We start from the raw sequence: 10,175 nt of genomic DNA, 5'->3' as shown, positions 1-10,175 counted from the left end.
TGGGCTTCCAATTAGGATTGTCAAATTCTGCAGGAAGGGCACCATGGGCATGACGGGCCTGTGTCTTCTTGGTGGCTGTGGGACTCTACTCGTGCTAGCCACCTCACCAGCTTGAACTGCTTTTTTGGGACTCACAATGTCACCATGTGATACTGCAGGGCTGGTATGACTATGACCAGGGTGTACTAGGCCACTGGTGCTTGCCAGTTCACCATAAGAATGAGTGGCACTAGTACTGGCTCTCTGTTACATACAAGAACCCTGCGGTTCTTGTACCTTAACGACAGCAGAAGAATGGGGTCGGGTACGCCTGACCTTGGTAGGGACCACAACTCTGTTGTCAGAGCCATCTGTCAGGGAGCCGCTGCCATCTACAGGATCGTATTTGGAGCCTGAATCTGACAGATGAGTGACTTCCTCTTCACCATCTGTCATGCTCAGAAACATGTAGGCCTCTTCACTAGTTACTGGTTACCTCTAAATTTACTGGTACACTAGTGAGACTCGCAGGAAAACAATCTCCCGACTGTCAGCAACTGTATCAAACGCTACCAAAAAAAAACGTTAGTGTTTGCATTCTCAGGCCTGACTCTGCGAATGCTGCAGTTATGTGTTTAGTGTTCTGTAAGTGACAGTGATCAATCGATACTGCACTTGGGTGGGCTGGGCGGAGGGGCAAAATGCAGGTCCTAGCAGGTATCTGGGCGGATCCCGCTAACACTGCATTTTTGGGAACTCTAAACTGCTGGGGACGCTAGTATCGATCTGATTAGATCAGATATTAATCCCTTCAGACACTATACTACTAAGGGAGGTGTATAGTGCATGCATGAGTGTTAGCACTACTGGCACTAATCTGATGCTGCCTGGGGCGACGCAAACCCTAACTGACCCCAAAACCTAACTGATATCACCCACTGGGCAATCAGGGGGTTAAACCTTTATTGGGTAATAAACGGCAGGTGCCCTGATGCTATAAAAAGCAAACTAACCAGCATCACCTGTAACACTTATATGGTGATCACTGGTGACAGGGGGTGAAAGGGTTAACTAGGGGGCAGAGGGTTTAAACCTTTATAAGGTAATATATGGGTGTACCTGATGCTATAAATACCTGACGGTGAACCTAATCAACTAATTGGCTAACTAGCGTCACCCGTGACACCAATACGGCGATCAGAAAAAATACCTATTAGTGACACTGGCGACAGGGGGTGAAAGGGTTAACTGGGGGCAATCAAGAGGTTAAACCTTTATTAGGGGGTACCCTAGACCTAACGGGGCCTACCACTAATTGCCCCAACACTTTTTACAGTCACAAATGACACCAATGCAGTGATCGGTAAAAAAAATGAAAACTGCTATTGGTGACACTGTGACAGGGGGTGCAAGGATTAGCGGGGGGGGGTGATCGGGGGGTGAAAAGTGTACCTACCTACCGCATTCGAAAAAAAATCTACCAAATTTGAAAAAAAATATGAAATTCTAAATAATTCGAACACATTTGAACTAAACTATGAATATACATTTTCCGAAATTCGTTTAGAATGAAATCGAATTTGAATAGAAAAGATTAGAATCAAAAATACTAGAAAAGAATAGCATGGAAAACAAATCCCACAGAACAGAAATAAAAATGATATATATATATATATATATATATATATATATATATATATATATATATATATATCATACATATGCACATACACACACGGCTTTTTTTCAGGGGGAACTTGGGGGGGGAACTCAGTTCCACCACCTCTGGCTCAGACCCTTTGGTGCCTGCTCACCACAACCACTTGTAAACACAGAAGTCTGGTTTCTGTGTTTACAAATGACAGCTCTGCACTCTGCATGTAACCCCCTGAATTATGCACTATGTATGGAATGCAATCCTGGTATTTATTGCCCCTTTAAGACCCTTCTACTGTTTGTGAAATATGAACGGGGTCCTGGTTCAGTTGATGCACCTATTTTCTGAGAAAAAAAGCTATATACATATATATATCTATATCATCTTCTGAAATTAGAATTTCAATAGAAAAGATTAAAATAGAATAGAAAATAATAGCATAAAAAAAAAAGTTTTTCTAAGAGTGGCAAATAGGTAAGGGGGTAAGAGAGTGACACTCTCGTCCCCTAATAACAAAAAATGGAGGTCACAGTCACTAAAGGATAATAAATGGGAAATTGGGCACACAGCACTTTAAATAGGTGGCGAGGTGAATGTGGGTTTTGTTTTGTTTTTTGTTTGTTATTTCAAATTCAAATAGAAAAGATTACAATATAGTAGAAAAGAATAGACTAGAAAAACAATAGCACAGAATAGAGTAAAATATAATATATATATTATATGGTATTTTATTCTGTTGTTTTTCCAGTCTATTATTTTCTGTTGGATATAAAGGTGAAATGAAAACCGTGCTGTCAATAATGAATGTAAGTAGCTGCCTGCACAACAGATATACTGTATACAAAGCAAGTGGAAAAGAGAAAGTGCGGCGCTCAAAATATTACTCTCGGTATGCTCAAAAGATATAAGTGTACATATAACCTCCGTGTTATACTTAATAAATTAATTAAATTGCACACATAATATTAAAACTATGCAAATGATTAATCAAAATGATAATATAACGCAATCATTGACTGAACAAAATTGTGTTATTCAAAATTTGGACATGTACCAAAATAATATGTGTAGGTTGAAAATACACCAAATGAATATAGTGAATAAATAACCAATATTATATAAATAAATACAAAGTGAAGCACCAAAGATGGAAATAAACCAAAAAAGTGCTAGTGAACAAATGAAATATAAAGTCCAAAATTGATCCACTGTGATAAAAGGGACTCTGTATATAGTTGTCTGTAGGCAATCCACCACCATGAAGATCAAAGGCTTACCAGACAAGATGGACCCAGCAGGGCATATGCCTGAAGGATCGAATGAGAAGTACAGCAAGCAAAACTTCCAATGGGGCCAGGCAGTGAGACCAGGTGACGATATTCCACTATATTGACATCAATGGGTATCAACCATAGGTTTAAGCAACGTTACTTCATACACAAATCCTCCCAGTGTAACATATGTTAAGGAGAGAAATTGGGCCACATAGTATAATTCTGTTTAAAAAGTGGTTATTTATTAAATAAAATATAAAATGGTCACTCACATTTGAGAAGACAAGTAGAAGCAAATAGGATCAAAATAACGCAGTGGCATCAGCAGAGCCCTTTCCGACGCGTTTCTCTTAATAAGGCATCATCTGGGGGCGCTGATCCACTGCGTATTTATATGTATAGAGGTACTCCCTAATGAGAGCCAGCTCCACAATTGCCACAAACAAACTACTTCTCGTTTGTAAAGATGGCACCCATGGTTTGCACCTCAAGCCTCATTCCGATATGTGGCTCAAGCCTCGATCCTAAACCATAAAATTGTATTATATATATATATATATATATATATATATATATATATATATATATATATATTATGGCCAAAAACTCTGGCTAGACAGAAAACATGTGAACTATCATTAATATAAAAACAGTGACAAACTCATGAATAAGTCAATCATGGAACCGTTTGTTTTATATAATTAAAATAAATGAATGGAATATAATGGACTATAGGGCTACAGCAAAATGGCGCCCGGAATCAAAGCAGCGCTTCGTCTGTAATGTGGGCATGATCCCCTAAAACTATAATGGACCTCATCTAAGGATAATGAGACCCTGGATTAGCTACTTGCATGACATCCATTCTCTAAGTGTAAACTAAGGATTAGAAAAAAGGTCTTCCGTGCCGCTACGAAAAAATGGCATCCATATTATGAACAATGGTCCTCTAGTGGTTGTCATCAGCAAAAATGAGAGCAGGTTTAAGCCAAGCCTCGTTCTGGCTCGGAATCTGACTCCCAAATTTGGAACAAAAACAGAACAGCGGCTACAGCAAAATGGCGTCCATATAGTAAACAATGGTCCTCTAGTGGTTGTCATCAACGAAATGGTGGATTAGAGCTGGTGTAAACCAAGCCTCGATCTGGCTGTGACTCCTTTATAAGCGGGAAGTAGTTTGCTTATGTCTGTGCAATGTGTTTCCTTTGATTCCGGGCGCCATTTTGCTGTAGCCCTACAGTCCATTACATTCCATTCATTTATTTCAATCATATAAAACAAACAGTTCCATGATTGACATATTCATGAGTTCATCAACGTTTTTATATTACTGATAGTTCACATGCTTTCTGTCAAGCCAGAGGGGTCTGGCCATACTAATATATATATATATATATATATATATATATATATATATATATATATATATATATATATATATCTATTATACAATTTTATGGTTTAGGATCGAGGCTTGAGCCACATATCGGAATGAGGCTTGAGGTGCAAACCATGGGTGCCATCTTTACAAACAAGAAGTAGTTTGTTCTGTGGCAATCGTGGAGCTGGCTCTCATTAGGCTCTCTATACCTATAAAGACGCAGTGGACAGCACCCCAGATGATGCCTTATTAGGAGAAACGCATCGTGAAGGGCTCTGCTGATGCCACTGCATTATTTTGATCCTATTTGCTTTTACTTGTCTTCTCAAATGTGAGTGACCACTTTATATTTTATTTAACCACTTGCTTACTGGGCACTTAAACCCCCTTCGTTCCCGGACCAATTTTCAGCTTTCAGCACTCTCACACTTTGAATGTTAATTACTCAGTTATACAACATTGTATCCAAATGAATTTTTTGTCCTTTTTTTCATACAAACCAAGCTTTCTTTTGGTGGTATTTGATCACCTCTGGACTTTTTATTTTTTGCGCTATAAATGAAAAAAAGACGATAAATTTTGAAAAAAAAAAAGAATTTTTCTTAGTTTATGCGATAAAATTTAGCAAAATATTAATTTTTCTTCATACATTTTGGCCACAATTAATACTGCTACATATCTTTGGTAAAAATAACCCAAATTCGTGGATATTATTTGCTCTTTGTAAAAGTTAGAGAGTCTACAAGCTATGGTGCAAATCATAAAAAAATTATCACACCTGTTGTACCGGTGCCTATCTCATTTCTTGGGGCCCTGAACACACAAGGAAAGTACAAATACCCCCCAAATGACCCCTTTTTAGAAAGTAGACATTCCAAGGTATTTATTAAGATGCATGATGAGGTTTTTGATGTTGTAATTTTTTCCCACAATTCTTTGCAAAATTAATATTTTTTTTATTTATTTTTTCCCCCTCACAAAATTGTCATTGTAATAGGTTATTTCTCTCACATGGCATGTGTATACCACAAATGACACCCCAAAATACATTCTGCTACTCCTCCTGAGTATGGCGATACCACATATGTGGGACTTTTTCACAGCCTGGCCACATACAGAGCCCCAATATGCAGGGAGCACCATCAGGTGTTCTAGGAGCATAAATTACACATCTAACTTGTTGACTACCTATTACACTTTTGAAGGCCCTGGAGCACCTGGACAATGGAAATGCCCACAAAATGACCCCATTGTGGAAAGCTAACACCCCAATGTATAATCTATGAGGCATAATGAGTCTTTTGAACGATTCATTTTTTTCCAAACGTTTTTGAAAAATGTGGAAAAAAAATGAAAACGCAATTTTTTTACGCAAAGTTGTCCATTTATAAGATATTGCCAACACATAGCCTGTACATAGCAAAAATGACACCCCAAAATACATTCTGCTACTCCTCCTGAGTATGGAGATACCACTTTATATACTTTTTCACAGCCTGGCCACATACAGAGGCCCAACATGCAAGGAACACCAATAGGTGTTCTAGGGACACATAGCATACACATGCAAAGAATTACACCCCAAAATACATTATGCTAAGCAAAGGGTAAACAAAAAATGTACCTGTGGTTTTAGTAGCGCAGTTGTCCACAGGATGATAGCACTGGTCCAGGCAGCAGGCAGGGACTTGGTCAGCAAAAGAAAACGCGATTGTCCAGGCAACAGGCAGGGATATTGTCCATAGTCAGTACAGGCATGATGACATAGGTCCTACAGGCAGCAGACAGAAGTAGGGCCTCGTTCAGGACAGAATGGGGACAGGGGTAGAGGCTTCTCCCACCCAAATCTCTTTGAAGCCTCCGGGCAACCAGACCCTAATCTAGAATGAGAAAACAAAAACAATAATTTTCTTCATCCAGAAAAACAAATTCTGGAGCTCCTCACATGTGAGACCCCTGTGCTATGAATCCCACTAGTCCACTGGCAGGGTAAAAGATCAGTCCAAGAGGCAGGCAAAAAGAATGGTCAAACGGTCCAGGGTCAGTTCCAGATCAGGCAGAGGTATAAACAGAATTGGTAGGCATAAGCGTGGTCAAATAACAGTCCAGGGTCAGTTCCATATCAGGCAGAGGTATAAACAACAGAATCGGTAGGCATAAGCGTGGTCAAATAACAGTCCATGGTCAGTTCCATATCAGGTAGAGGTATAAACAGAATCGGTAGGCAGAAGCGTGGTCAAATAACAAGCCAGGGTCAAATACAGAGCAAGCAGAGGCATAAGGGGTGTTAAGGTAAATGGCAGGAAGTGACTAATAATTTAGTAAGGAATGATAACGGCGGAAACAGCCAACTACGCAGAGGCCTGGTTTGGAAGGGCATTCGGCACAATAAAAACGGGTGTCTCTTCTCACTCCATCTTTGGAGCACACCCGGCATTTTTGGGGGGATTTTCGGCCTATTGGTCTGAGAGGGACTCTATCTGGGAAGTGGCGCTCGTAGAGTCGGCTTACCACATCGGATCGTAAGTTTGCTGGTGGGTTGCTGGGGTATAAAAGGGCAGTGGTGATTTCCTCCTGGAAGTAAAGGTAAGATTTTCAATAAATTACATAGGTGTTGTACATGGCCAAATTAAAAAAAATAAATGGAAACTTTTTTATACCACTGGTATGATCGTTTTGTGGAAAGGTAGGGTTCAATCATTTGATCATTGAAATCGACACCCCCCATGAACTTATTGTATTCGTGGATACATTTTGGTTTCTGGATTTGCCCATTCCTCCTTCTGATGGTAACGAATGTGTTGTTGTGGATGGTAGAAAGCACGTACACATCCCTTTTGTCCCTCCATTTCACGGCCAGAACTTCCTCATTGCGTAAACTCGCCGTCTCCCCTTTTCTTAGTTTCTTGGTGACGAGGCTTTGGGGAAAGCCCTTCCGGTTCGTCCGTACTGTGCCACATGCTGGTGTCTTCTTTCTATAAAGGTTTCGTAACAGGGGCAAACTTGTATAGAAATTGCCAAACAATTTTCCCGCTGGCTCCTACATAGTCTGGGCAATTAGGGGGGTGTAGCTGGCTGTCCTTTCCTTCGTATACATTGAAGGCATATGTATACCCTGTGGCTCGGTCACACAATTTATAGAGCTTCACTCCATAGCGGGCCCTTTAGGAGGGAATAAATTGTTTTATGCCCAGCCTGCCAGAAAATTTTATAAAGGACTCCTCCACGCATATGTTTTGGTCCGGGGTAAACAACTGGGGGAAAATTTCAGAAAAAGAATCAAGTCGTGGCCGAATTTTATAAAGTTTATCAAAATTTGGGTCATCTCGGGGAGGGCACTGGGTATTGTCATGATCATTTGATATCTGGACCTGGGCATTTTTGAGGAAAAGACGGGCATGTGGTAGATGGGGCGTTTTGACCAATATGATCGTACTTGGTTTTTATGGTTTAGTCCCATACAGAATTCAAGGCCCAAATTTTTTTTAAACTCTTCCACTGTTACGGGTCTCCACTGGAAGGGACGGGCATAATAGGATGTGGGGTTACTGGATATAAATTGTTGTGCATAAAGGTTGCACTGGGAGACAATTGAGGCAAGCATGTCCTCAGTAAAAATTTAATTGAAAAAATCAATCGGGGCAAAATTTTCTGTGTCCACCTGGACTCCTGGCTGGGCAGTGAAAGGGGGAATGTTGGCTTCTCCTGAATTAGGAGGAAGCCACAAGGGGTTCTGAAGGGAATAGGGAAGGCTGGCATGGGACCTTCTGGTACGTGACCTTGCTTGCCGAGGTGTTGCGGTTCTGGTGGATGGCACAGCGGTTCTGGTGGATGGCACAGCAGTGCTGGTGGATGGCACTGCGGTGCTGGTGGATGGCACTGCCTCCTTAGCAATACGCCTTCGTCTGGCGGGCGGACCCTCCTCCTCTTCCTCCTCACTGCTAACTACCGGCTCATAGTCAACATCAGATTCGGCGTCTGACCTTGCGGAGGAATCCGAATCGCAGAGCTCCCCGTTGCTCCCATCGGCCGCAATAATTTTGTACGCCTCCTTGGCTGAAAAATATCTTTTAGCCATCGTTGGCAATGACAAAAGATGGCACGTGGCACTGATGACACTGACAGGTGGCACTGACGGCAAATGGGACTGGCATATGGCACGGGCAGATGGCACAGATGGCAGGTAGCACTGATGGCAGGTAGCACTAATGGCAGGTAGCACTAATGGCAGGTAGTACTGATGGCAGGTGGCACTGATGGCAGGTGGCACTGATGGCAGATGGCACGGGCAGAGGCAGGTGGCACTGATGGCAGATTGCACTGGCAGGTGGCACTGATGGCAGATTGCACTGATGGCAGATGGCACGAGCAGGCGGCACTGGCAGATGGCAGGTGGCACTGATGGCAGGGGCAGGTGGCTCTGATGGCAGGGGGCACTGATGAGAATGAACTGGCTGATGGCACTGGAAGGTGGCACTGGCAGGGACTGTGGGCAGTGTTTGTTTTTGTCACTCACTACTTTCTCACTTTAGAACGATCTCTCTCTCCTCACACGCTGTCTGTGTGTGAGGAGAGAAAGCCGGCGATGAGAGATGATCACATTTGTTTACATTTGAGATCATCTCTCATTGGATGGCGAGATCGAGTGCTGAATGTCCTCTGCGATTGGCCATGCAGCACGATCTGTGATTGGCTGTGTCCAAGGGACACGGCCAACACAGTTTTCCCCTAAAGCGGGGATGCGCAGGGAGACGAGAAACGGCAGGCCGTTTAAACACGGGCACTTGGCACTTCAGGTCCGCGCTGCAGACGTATTTTGACTATAGCGCGGATCTGAAGTGGTTAATAAATTACTATTTTCTATTCTAATCTTTTCTATTCAAATTCATTCTATACAAAATTTGAGTTTCGGAAAATGGTATATATACAGTGCCTTGCGAAAGTATTCGGCCCCCTTGAACTTTGCGACCTTTTGCCACATTTCAGGCTTCAAACATAGATATAAAACTGTAATTTTTTTTGGAAGAATCAACAAGTGGGACACAATCATGAAGTGGAACGAAATTTATTGGATATTTCAAACTTTAACAAATAAAAAACTGAAAAATTGGGCGTGCAAAATTATTCAGCCCCCTTAAGTTAATACTTTGTAGCGCCACCTTTTGCTGCGATTACAGCTGTAAGTCGCTTGGGGTATGTCTCTATCAGTTTTGCACATCGAGAGACTGACATTTTTGCCCATTCCCCCTTGCAAAACAGCTCGAGCTCAGTGAGGTGAACAGCAGTTTTCAGTTCTTTCCACAGATTCTCTAATGGATTCAGGTCTGGACTTTGACTTGGCCATTCTAACACCTGCATATGTTTATTTGTCAACCATTCCATTGTAGATTTTGCTTTATGTTTTGGATCATTGTCTTGTTGGAAGACAAATCTCCGTCCCAGTCTCAGGTCTTTTGCAGACTCTATCAGGTTTTCTTCTAGAATGGTCCTGTATTTGCCTCCATCCATCCATCTTCCCATCAATTTTAACCATCTTCCCTGTCCCTGCTGAAGAAAAGCAGGCCCAAACCATGATGCTGCCACCACCATGTTTGACAGTGGGGATGGTGTGTTCAGGGTGATGAGCTGTGTTGCTTTTACGCCAAACATAACGTTTTGCATTGTTGCCAAAAAGTTCGATTTTGGTTTCATCTGACCAGAGCACCTTCTTCCACATGTTTGGTGTGTCTCCCAGGTGGCTTGTGGCAAACTTTAAACGACACTTTTTATGAATATCTTTAACCACTTCCATACCGGGCACTTACGCACCTTCCTGCCCAAGCCAATTTTCAGCTTTCAGCACTGTCGCACTTTGAATGACAATTGCGCGGTCGTGCTACACTGT

Source organism: Rana temporaria, chromosome 2, assembly GCF_905171775.1.
Source record: "Rana temporaria chromosome 2, aRanTem1.1, whole genome shotgun sequence".
In the NCBI taxonomy this organism is placed as follows: Eukaryota; Metazoa; Chordata; class Amphibia; order Anura; family Ranidae; genus Rana; species Rana temporaria.
This window is presented reverse-complemented; position numbering follows the sequence as displayed.